The sequence below is a fragment of the Polypterus senegalus genome, chromosome 13 (genome assembly GCF_016835505.1).
Source record: "Polypterus senegalus isolate Bchr_013 chromosome 13, ASM1683550v1, whole genome shotgun sequence".
NCBI lineage: Eukaryota > Metazoa > Chordata > Cladistia > Polypteriformes > Polypteridae > Polypterus > Polypterus senegalus.
In genome coordinates this window covers 41941210-41953687 of record NC_053166.1, presented here as the reverse complement: position 1 = coordinate 41953687, position 12478 = coordinate 41941210, and the positions used below count along the sequence as shown (strand labels likewise).

At 41.0% G+C, this 12478-nt stretch overlaps 1 long non-coding RNA gene across 1 annotated transcript; it reads left to right on the top strand.

Annotated features, from left to right (window-relative positions):
• Positions 1-288: 288 nt before the first annotated feature.
• LOC120542742 lies at positions 289-6217 on the top strand. Its single transcript, XR_005636227.1, has 3 exons — positions 289-541; positions 1239-1375; positions 5907-6217. It is a non-coding gene; the product is annotated as an uncharacterized LOC120542742 (long non-coding RNA).
• Positions 6218-12478: the final 6261 nt, after the last annotated feature.

Sequence of the window (12478 nt, the reverse complement as noted above, 5' to 3'; positions counted from 1 at the left end):
GTTTTAAAGCTGTTATTACTATTAGTATTTACATATGTAACCTGACTTAGGTTTTGATGAAAATAACTGCAGACTGTGAAATGCTTTAATAAAGTTAATTCAAGATGGCGGAAGGGAGGTGAAAGTAGACAGATTATGGAGCATGAAACCTAGGCTGATAGCTGCTAGTGCCTCCTGATTGGCCAATCCCAGTCTGTGAAGGATAGTAACAGGGATGGGATTGGAGGTTGAAAAAGGAGAGAGAGAGGGGAGAGACAGGCAAAAAAGAAAAGAGGAGGAAGGGTGAGATGAGGGCAACCAAAAAAAACAAAAAAAACAATCCAGGCTGACAACAAGTAAGAGCAGGACGCACAAAAGTACATTTATAGAAAGGAAGTGTCAAAAACAAAAGGAAGGGAAAGACAACAAGTAGTTTAACTGTCTAGGTGAGCGAGAGAAGAGAAAAGAAAGGATACAAAGAGAGGAATAAAGAGAAAGACGGGTGGATGAAAGGACAGTTTTGGAGGGTCAAAGACACGGGTTCAACTCCGACAAATTGCTGGTGAGTTGGTGTTTTCTAATAGTGTGGTATTTGAGTGGGGCGTTTAATATTGTTTTTATTAAAAGTCTGTATGTAATTGTATTCTTGTAACATATCTAATGCAGTGATTTTGAACACTTAAGTAAATATAAAAGTTTTTATGATTTTAAACCTGGAGTAGATTGTTTTGTGTTGGGTAACAAATAGTCAAAGACAGTAATACTGGGAAAGTGAATGAGAAAGACAAATGCCATTGTCAAAAATAGAGGTGGAAACAATGCTTAAAAACACAGGGCCCTGCCCTCGTATAGCTGAAAGGGACTGCAGGGGCTACATATATTTTTGATTCTATTACAGAAATGTACAATATTTTTCATTTGAATGATGGAGGTCTTTTAATAAAAAGCTGTTGAATGGAAATTTTTCTTTTTGCTGTGGCATTAAATTTCACTATTATTTTTATCAGATAGAAAAATGCTGGTATTGTGACATCCTTGATGATGTGCATAATGTTTGCTAATCAGTATAATCAATACAATGGAGACAAAAACCAGGAGAGTACGGAGCACAAGTGCACTGCAGAGCACACTTGTTCATACCAAAGCACAATTGCTAGGTTGTTATGTATTAATGTGTTATATTATTATTTTTGAATGATTACACTTCATATTTTTATGCATTTTCAGTGATGTTTGTAATTATGTATCATTCATTCCAGTGTCCTGAAATTCCCTGTGATTTGTGGTTGGAGCCCCAGGAGGTGGAGCCACCCTGATGTCACCATTCCTGAGCCCCCTCTCCGGCTATTTAATCGGAGAAGGAAAGGCTTGGCTGCTGTTCTCTTTGGATTTTCTGGTATTCTCTTCTGGATTGTGGAATTTGACTTATTTCTTGTAGGCTTATCTTTTAAGCAGCTCTTTGCATTTTCTGTGTTTTGTTAATACATTCTTTATTACCATAGATTCCTTAGTTAAAGTTTTGAACAGAAGCGAAAGGTTAAAGATCACACCTTCCCTTATGGGGCTTCTGTTATATTTTTGGGACATTTTATAATTATTTTGTCAATTTATCTTCTTTGGAGCCTGCTAGGCCAGCAGCCTGCAGTTGGCAATTTTGAGGCTAGCTGGCTTTGTTGGGAGTCTCCATGGGCAAGCTGATTAGGTTAAGACCCTGCCTGATTCCCTTAGGAAGGCTCACACCCATTTTTCTATGTTTCAAATTTCTACTCAGAACACAGGTAAGCTTACTGTGTTTGAGGTAAGAGAAAAACTAATTAAACGCTGGTCACAATGTGCAGACTCCATGCACATATTCAACAGGGCTGGGACTTGAGGAAGAGTCCTTGAAGTTCTTCAGCCTTGGACACCCTGAGGCATACAAAAACTGATCCAGCAGAATTATTGCTGTTAAAGAGTGAATCACATCTTTGAGAATAACTACCATACATGCTCATGTATAAGTCGGGTCTTGAAACACGAAAAATCGATCATAAAATCAGACCCCGACTTATACGCCTGTTCAAAAATGCGACACTTAAATTTTTATTTACATCTTCTTGTTTTTTCCAATCTCACACCAGTTTCTCAGACACATTGAATTTTGTTGCAACAGCGCAGTTACCAATTTCTTTCGCTACTTCAACGATGTTTAATTTAAAACCAGCTTCATATTTTCTTCTGGTCAAATGATCCATCTAGGATAAGGGATGCTCTTACAATAAAGGTGTATGAGGCTGTGAGACACAAAAAACACAAAGCAGTGCAAACGTTGCTTCAGAATATTTCAGGTATTACCGTGTGGTCACGTAGGCACAATACATAGAAAAAAAAAGGCAGTGTGCTCCGTGGTTCTCTCACAGGGCATTAGCTTATCATAATCTCTTGGACCAATAATGTGAGATTTCTACATTCGACTTATACGTCCGACATTATAAAATACTGGAAATTATATGGTAAAATCAAATCCCAATTTATCTGCGAGAAAACTTATCCACAAGTATGTATGGTAAGTGGGAATTCAGGGAGAGTACAAGACCTGAGAAGCATTCCTTTATACAATGAATTGTAGAAAACAGAAACAAATTACAAAGTAATGCCATTGAAGCAGAAACCTTTACTACTTTTTAAAAGTATCTGAGTGAGGTATTGGGACAGCTTGGCTGATAGCTTAACCAAGTGAGCTTGATGTACTGAATGTTCTCCTCTTCCAGTGCTTCTCACGTTCAAAAGGAGCCGAGATATTTGTTACTGGAGCCCAGTTTATTGCAGGACATATAGAGACAAACACAAGTTCATGCATTTTCTAAATATGCCTGACATTTTCAATTTAGGAGTAAGTAATGAATTGGATGTCATCCGTTACCGTGTTCTTACACACTCAACATCATTCAGTGCCACTAAAATGTTTAGTAGTAAAAGGATGAATAGGCAGGCAGCAGCAGGTCAGTTTTTGGACTTTGAATTTATTGCATTAATTCTCCGTCTGTAGTGTCCTTCTCAGTACGCCATAGATTTAGATTATCTAATCCAAAAAAAAAAATTACAAACATTGAGAATTAAGTTAATTCAAAACATTAAGCATGATAAGAAATTATAAGATCACATGTTACAAAATAAACCATCCATACAGCCACTAATTTTTAACCCATTAAGAGCAGTTCATTGTCATGGATAAAATAAACTGAAATAAAATAACGAGCCTGACCTCTGGACTCATTTCGTAAGCCTGACTTCAACTGTGACAGGTTCAAGGAAAGGGCTGCTCTGCGCACTAAGCTGCCTAGTGGATCAGAGAGGGCACAACCATTTTGTCAATTGAAACTGATTTAGAAACCTTTCCATTATTCAATTTATGTATTGTATTAATGTAGAAAAAAAATTACTGGCGTGGTGATCTAGCCAGAGAAACCGTCAAAAGCTGATACACAAGGTATAAAATTCTTCTCAAAACTAAACTCAAAATCTAAAGCAAGATCTATTTTGTAAAATAATGATTTGTTCAGCGCTCATTTTTTGCAGAGACTTTCCTTGAATTGAATTAAAGTTGGATGCGGTGAAATGCACATTATATGCCTAGCAACCACACAGTATTATAGGGGCCTAAAATGATGGCGCCCATAGAAACAAGCAAACATAATGTTGGTGCTCATGAAAAGACAAGTAAATGTCTTGGTAATTATAAGATGTCATCTGCAGTAGCATTAAGACTATTTACAAATGGAAATAAATATTAATAACTTAAAAAAACAAAAGCAGAACGCAGTTAAAATGTTAATAATACATTCCTGACAAATTGCTTTGTTGGTACACAGCGTAATGCAGATAGCAGGAGGACAGTTCCGTTTTCTCAGTTAAATATGCTAACAAGGAAAATGGTAAAAGGCAAAGTGATGGCTCATCTGCATGTCTTTTATGATAACACTGTACCCTATTGAAAGGGTGAATTTATGGTCTACATAGTTAAGTAGCCTCCCCAGGCCGAGGGGAGAGACACGCATGATGTCAGGAGTAGGGAGCCGGGCAAGACCCTCCTCACTGTCCTCTTATGGCGCTTTTCCACTGCATAGTACGGCACGACACGGTTCAGTTCAGCTCACTTTTGGGGGGTTTTCCACAGGTAACAGTACCTGGTACCTGGTCCTTTTTTTAGTACCACCTCAGCCGAGGTTCCAAGCGTGCCGAACCGTTACCAAAACGTGACGTGTAAACTCTGCTGGTCACTGATTGGCCGGAGAAAATCGGCATTACTGCGTCACTGGCTATTCTTTTCTTTGAAGGTACACACACGCGGAAGTTTGTGTCCCGTCTCTCCATCGCTGGACGCAGTTTGTTGCATAAGTGGATGAATGTTTCTTCAGACATTTGAAAGTTCTCCAGCCACTGAGTGTTTGTAAAACCGGGAACGATCACATCCCACCACTCTGAAGCACGGTTAAATGTCCAAACAGATGGTCTGTTGCGGCGATTTTTTAGCAAAATGTGGAAGATCTGTAATATACAGAATCAGCATTTTAATGTTACACTGGCAGTTAAGTTCATTTTATGCTTTGCAACAGTGATAAAAGTTAGCTAGTGATGTGCTTTTTTTAGATGCTTACCCTTGCGCGTCGTCGAGCTAAAGTGTTGTCGTTGTCTGCGTGTTGTTGTAAAAGTTCCACGGTGTCACGGCAGTAGAGGCGGCGCAACTATAACGACACGTGAATAATCCCGCCCACTCTAAAGCGGTACTAAACTGCAGTCAAACGCAAAACCGAGCCGAACTGAGCCGAACCAAGGTGAGCTGTACTGAACCGTGCTGTGCCGTACTATGCAGTGGAAAAGCGGCTTTTCACTTCTATGTTGGCGGAGCCACGGGGGATGGCTAATTGTTTATAAATCAGCCCTTGCAGGCTCTCTCATTTCTCTTATGCATGTCCCTTCATTATGAGAATGCAATTGAATCTCCTACCAACAAGATGAAGCAACATCTAATCTGCTGCAGGTAGCTTTCCTAATAAGAGTACATGGACCTCCCCCACCCCCACCAATGTGAACAGCAAGTCCTTTTTGCCATGGGCTGCAGTGGTCAAGGTAAGCCCCTGTACACTCTTCACATTTGTCTAAATCTAAAGAATTGAAATGTTCAGTTAACATTTAAAGTTGACAACGGCAGGCATAGCTGTGCAGTTGCTCCACTGTAAGACCACCTTGATAACCTCCAAAAGGAATACATGCTTAGCTATCAGCATGATGGTTTCACCTCTGACCAGGTTCCCAATAAAAAGATTATGACTGTGACCATATCCAAAATAATACCAGAGACAAATATTATGTAACAATAGTAGGGTGAGATAATGTAACAATAAAGTAACAAAATGCCAAACCCTCTCTGGGCCTAGCTACATTGCTTTATAGTAGAACGGCCCACTCCCTTGCCTTTTTTGTGTACCCTCTTTCACCTCCTGCCTCTGACTTTCTAGCACTTTCTCTTCCTTCTGCTAGTGAAATGCTTGTCCACATCTCTCCTCCTGACTCTACGCTCAATAAGCCACTAGTTGTCAGGCAGCTTTAAACACCCTACTAGAATCACTTCTGCTAGAACACAAGAATGATTTTCTGGATCAGGGGCAGCCATTTCTTTGTTCTACAAAACACCAGGCTAGAGCTCTTTCTAGAGGTTCCTAGTGTCATGTACATTCTGTTATCTTTAAATACCAGGTCTCTAAAGAAGCTTTCCAGATGGCTGCTTTATTGCAGGAGCAGCATGGTCTCATATGTTTTCTTCTGGGAACATGTGCCCACTACCAGCCAAGAGGTGTTGCCGCCTCTGTTTGGTCAGCTGTATTGGATCATCTGTCCCCTTGCGTTCTTGGAAAACCTCACACCTTCTTTCTTTCTTTTGCTCTTAGACTCATGTTGGTGTCCCTGTCGTAGATCCATCTAAGATGTGCAGCAACCATGCAGGCCTCGTGAGCCCCACTAGTGATAGCTTGTGTAACATCTATTGTTCCTGTTGGGTGCATTGTATTTCAGCCTTTCACCCCAAAGCTCTAAAATCTACTCTTTGCATGGGAAAAAGCGCAAATAGAAAATATTCAACAGTACTGTAACCTCAAAAGGAAGGTGCTTACTGCCAGCCACATGACTATCATTGTCTAATTCCACATGAAGCCTGAAAACTATGAGGACTGATTGAGATCATTGATGTTAAGTAGAATACCTAGTGGGGGCTGGGTGGTCTCGTGGCCTTGGAACCCCTGCAGATTTTATTTTTTTCTCCAACCCTCTGAAGATTTTTTGTTTTTTCTGTCCTCCCTGACCATCAGACCTTACTTTATTCTTAATTAATTAGTATTGCCTAATTTTATTTTTATATTTTTTCTTTTTTCTTTCTTCATCTTGTAAAGCACTTCATTTGTATGAAAACATGCTATAGAAATAAATGTAGTTGTTGTTGTTCTGTGTGTCCATTATATGAGCCCTGTAGGCACAGCAATTGAGAAACTTGAAAGAAATACTTTGATTTATGAGTACAGTCATGTTAAAAACACATGCCAGGCTAGTTTAAAGTCAGCAGTCATCCTGACCTGTAGGTCTTTTGGATAACCGGAGAAAATCCACAAAGACGCAGGAGAACAATCAAATTCTACACAGATGGTGGGTGACCAGGCCATGAGTTGAATTCAGAGCTCTAAAGCTGTGACACAGTAGTACCCGACAATCATTCCATCTTTGCTCATTTTCTTATTACTTGCTTCATTTCAAGAGCTGGTGGAGGAGTGCAGGGACAGAGGCTGGAGGGTACTCTATGAGCCCATAGAAGTTGGCTGCAGAGGATTTGCAGGACGCTCACTCTGCAGAGTCCTCACACGGCTGGGCATTACAGGAGCGGCCAAAAATAGGCCCATTAAATCCACATGTGAAGCCGCAGAGAAAGCCTCAAGGTGGCTTTGGGTAAAGAGGGCTGATCTGTGGATCGCTACTGGGACGCAAGTTGGGGATTGATCAACCACAGCTTGGGTCACCTGAGCGAGGGTGAATGATGTTGCGAGACACGAAACACCCAATGACCTCAGGATACATCACTCATGTTGCATCCTAGAGCATTCAGGTGATGCTTCTTATATAGTAATTTGCTTGCTTAAGGTGTTTTTAGCAGACTCCATTTTTCCTTAAGCAGTAGTCAAAGAATACTCATTTATTCACTTTGTTCCAGTCCATCTTCAAACCTGCTTAAGCTGGAGTCCCTCCTGAAACATCAGGTGTGCATTTGGCACACCCATATTACTTATACTGAAACATTGCAGAGTCTTCAGTTAACTTAATATACATTTTGGGGATGTGACAGAAAAACGGGATTTGAAACTTGCTCACTGTGGATGTGCCTCTACTTCGGGGTTGTGTAGCATTCAGGGATGACTACTGCTTTATGTCTGAATACTTTCTGGTATAAATATGTCATATATACACACACACACACACAGTGGATTCATTCAGGAAGTATTTAGACAACTTCACTTTCTGCACACTTTAGTATTGTAGATTTAATTTTAAATGGGTAAATTTGCATTTTTGCCCATCAATCTACACTCAGTAACCCATAATGTCAGAGCGGGACCAGGTGCTCAGAAAGGTTTGCAAATTTATTAAAAATCAAAAGCTGAAATTTCTCATTTCAATATGTATTCAGCACTCCACAATGTGGTCAGGTGAATCCTGTTTGTTTTAAAGATCCTTGAGATGTGTCTAGAACTTGACTGGAGTCCACCTGTGGCAAACTGAATTGATTGGACATTGTTTAGAAAGGCACATACATCCCTGTGTATATAGGGTCCTACAATTCATGCTTCATGTCAGTGCAAAAACCAAGTCATGAAGTCCAGGAAACTCTGTAGAATTCTATGATCAAATTGTGGTCAGGTGCAGATCAGGGCAAAGGGATAAAACCGTTTCTAAAGCTTAGAATTTTCCCAAAAGCATTGTGACCTCAATAATTGTGTAAAGGAAGATGTTTGGAACCACTACAACTCTTCCTAGAGTTGGACATCCAGCTAAACTGTGCAGTCGGCAAAGAAGGGCCTTAGTAATGGAGGTGACCAAGAATCTAATGATCACTCTAATAGAGCTTCAGATGTCTTCTGCTGAGATGAGAGAACCTTTTTGGAAGGATGGCCATCTCAACAGCTCTCCATCAATTAGCCATTTATAGTAAAGCATCTTGATGGAAAGCACTCTTTAGTTCAAGGCATATCAGAGTTTAAAAGACTATAAGAGCTGGCGTATAAAAATTCTCTGGTCAAAACAGAAACAAAATTGAACTCTTTGGCTGAACTCCAGGCACCATGTCTGGTGAAGCCCAGGCACTTCTCAACACTGCCCTAATACCATTCCTAGGGTGAAGCAGCATTGTGCTGTTAAAGTTCTTCTCAGTAGGAGGAACAAGGAGACTGGTCAGAATTGAGGGAAGGGTGAAGTAGCTAAATACAGAGCAGTCCATTAAAGTAAACCCACTCCAGAGTGCATGAGACCTCAGACTGGGGAAACAATTCACCTTCCAGCATAGCAATGACTTGAAGCATACAGCCAAGACAATGCTGGAGAAGCTTTGGGTTAGGGTTAGGTCTCTGACTGTCTTTGAGTGGCCCAGACTGAAATCCCATAGAGTATCTGTGAAGAGACCTGAAGAATGCAGTTTACAGAAATTTTCCGTCCAATCTAATAGAACTTGGGAGGATCTGCCCAAAAGAACCGAATAAACTTCCCAAATGTGGGGGTGCAATCTTGTAGAGACTTACCTAAGAAGACTCAAAGCAGGAATTGTTGTCTAAGAAGCTTCTACAATGTACTGAATTAAGGGACTGAAAAACTCCATTAAAGTTTTCGGTTTTTGATTTTTAATAAAGTTCCACAACTTTCTTAAGACATGTTTTCATTTTGCCATTATGCGTAGTTGAATGTAGATTGAAGCAGAAAAAATGGCAACTGTATCCATTTAAAATTAAATCTACAATTCAATAAAGTGTGCAGAAACTGAACGGATCTGAATACTTTCAGAATCGACTGTATACAGTATATTACATTAACACTATATGTCCATCCATCCATTTTCTAACCCGCTGAATCCGAATACAGGGTCACGGGGGTCTGCTGGAGCCAATCCCAGCCAACACAGGGCACAAGGCAGGAACCAATCCTGGGCAGGGTGCCAACCCACCGCAGGACACACACAAACACACCCACACACCAAGCACACACTAGGGCCAATTTAGAATCGCCAATCCACCTAACCTGCATGTCTTTGGATTGTGGGAGGAAACCGGAGCGCCCGGAGGAAACCCACGCAGACACGGGAGAACATGCAAACTCCACGCAGGGAGGACCCGGAAAGCGAACCCGGGTCTCCTAACTGCGAGGCAGCAGCGCTACCACTGCGCCACCGTGCCGCCCGTAACACTATATGTACTATACATATATATATATCTATTATAAAAAAAATCCTGGAAAGCAAAGCAAGGTGACGATACATGATCTTCTCGGAAGTTATTGGAAGACATTTAAAAGACCCGCGAGACAAAAGAGATTTGCCACGGGGCGTCTCGTGGGGATCGTAAACATGAGACTTGGTGCCAAGGGATTGTCCCAGGGCCGTCTCGCGGGGACGTGGAACATGAGATTCTTGCAAGACACGCCCTACTTACAAAAGATATCATATAAGAGCACACCCTTCAAAAAACACTCAGTCATGTAAAAGCACGTAGCGCACATACATCCTGCGCTCTCAGCGCATATAAAGCGTATAAGGACAATACGGAGAATAGAGACCCAAAGGTGTTGGACAGAAGAAAAGGCAGATAAGAGATTATGAAAGCAGTGGAATTCAAAAGGCTCAAACAAACGATGGTGCGATACACATGCAGGGAAAGGTACAGAATATGAAGCAGTAAAATTCGAAAGTATTGTAGCGTCCCAGACAGGTCTTTTTGGTTTTAAGTGACTGTTCGGTCCGATTGAGGGAGGGCGGAGTACAGCACAGAAGACTGATAGCAGGGTATTGATTGATGCAGTAAGGGGGGGCGAGACCCGGGGGAGGAGGGGTTGGAGAGGGTGTTAGAAAGTTGTGTTTGGGGTTAGGAAGTCAGTGATCAAGTAAAACATTTGTGACACTTTATCATGTCAGTCGCTACAGTATCAAAGAAAAGAATTAATTAATTAATCATCAGGACCAGGTGTAATTGAAAAAATAGTAGGACAAAGTGAAGTCAGAAATAAAAGGCAAAGAGTATACAACAAAGTCATTTCGCATTTGCATCATTCAATGCACAAAACATGGATTTACACAATAATGGACCATACGCTATGAGAATCTGTGGTCCTGGAACAGTTAAAGCAACAACAAGTTGAATTGCAAAGAATACACAATTCGGTCAGGTGTATATCGGTCAGGTGTATATTGATGATCATGGAGAAGCAATGCAAATTTTAGCAGGCAAAAAGAAAGGTAATGTATATATTCCAGGAATAACATTACACACCAAAGGAGATTGTGATATGCCGTTCGTATTAAAATGTTTACAGTTTACCATAAGAATAACTTTTGTTATGATAATCAATAAATCACAGGGACAAACATTAGAAAAAGTCGGATTATTTATTAGAGAAACAGAAACAATAGTCACTCACGGGCAGTTATATGTTGCGTTGTCACAATGTGCCTCCAAAAAATATTGTTTTTAATGAAGCTTTAAAGTAAAAATGCAAATAATGAAATTGAAACAATTCCAAAGGAAAAAAAAATGTAAAATTGTATATCCGATTAACCAAACACAGGGGTTGGCGAGCTAAGCGAGCAGGGGACGAAGCCCCCTAGTATTGTGAAAACACAAGATAAGGCAGAAAAAGAGTTTGGGATCCGTATATTGCACACAAAGCAGGCAACAAAAGTAATAGCTCCAGAGAACTGTCTGGTTCAGCATCCAAATAAGGACAAACTAGGAAGAGAAGATGCTCGACTTTTATAGTGACAGGCAAGGAAGAGGAGGGTCCGTGGGATTAAAACTGGAAGTGATTGTCGGTGGGAGTCATGGCTAGGAAGGGAGTGCAAGAACTGGAGGAGTTTTAGTCAGGTTTCTCTCCAGGTGTTCTGCAGAAAAAGGAAGAAGGCAGGTTAGTGCACCTCGTCAATCCCTCCCCTTGTTTTCCGCCCTTGTTTAAGCTCCTAGCCTGCCTCCCAAGCAAATGTGTGTCACAATATATATATATATGTATATATATATATATATATATATATATATATATTGTCAGGGATGCCAGGGCAACAACCCGGCCGGGACGCCTTGAGGGACCAGAAGAGGGTCAATGCCCACCCTGGATCACGTGGAGGCTGCCTTCCTGGTTGCTTTGGGGGCCACGGGTAGAGGGCTTGGAAGCCCAACCCTGTAGGGACCCGTGGTCACAGCCAGGGGACGCCCCAATGCCTTGGGGACCCTGGACCTCAGCACTTCTGCCACACCAGGAAGTGCTGGGGGGAAGAAGAGAAGGGACACCCGGAGAGCTTCCGGGAGAACAGCCGGCATTTCCGCCACACTGGGGCGTGTCCAGGGAGGAATGCCGGGACAAACCTGGAGCTCATCTGGGATGATATAAAAGGGGCCGTCTGCCTTCATTCGAGGCTGGAGTTGGGTGGAAGCAGGACGAGGCAGGAGAAGAGAGAGAGGGGGCTGCCCGAAGGAGAAGGCATTGTGTGTTGGCCAGGACTTTGGGGTTTGTGTGTGCACTTTGACGTGTAAATATTTGTGTAAATAAATGTGTGGTGGTGATTTACAACATGTCCACCTGTCTGTGTCCGGGCCACGTCCACAATATATATATATATATATATATATATATATATATATATATATATATATATATATATATATATATATATATATATATATATATATACTGTATATACAGTCATATGGAAAAGTTTGGGAACCCCTCTCAGCCTGCATAATCATTTACTCTACTTTCAACAGAAAAGATAGAAAGATGTTCCTAGGAACATCTGAGTACTGGGGTGTTTTCCGAACAAAGATTTTTAGTGAAGCAGTATTTAGTTGTATGAAATTAAATCAAATATGAAAAACTGGCTGTGCAAAAATTTGGGTCCCCTTGTAATTTTGCTGATTTGAATGCATGTAACTGCTCAATATGGATTACTTAAAACACCAAATTGGTAGGATTAGCTCGTTAAGCCTTGAACTTCATAGACAGGTGTGTCCAATCATGAGAAAAGGTATTTAAGGTGGTCAATTGCAAGTTGTGCTTCCCTTTGACTCTCCTCTGAAGAGTGACAGCATGGGATCCTCAAAGCAACTCTCAAAAGATCTGAAAACAAAGATTGTTCAGTATCATGGTTTAGGGGAAGGCTACAAAAAGCTAAATCAGAGGTTTAAACTGTCAGTTTCAACTGTAAGGAATGTAATCAGGAAATGGAAGG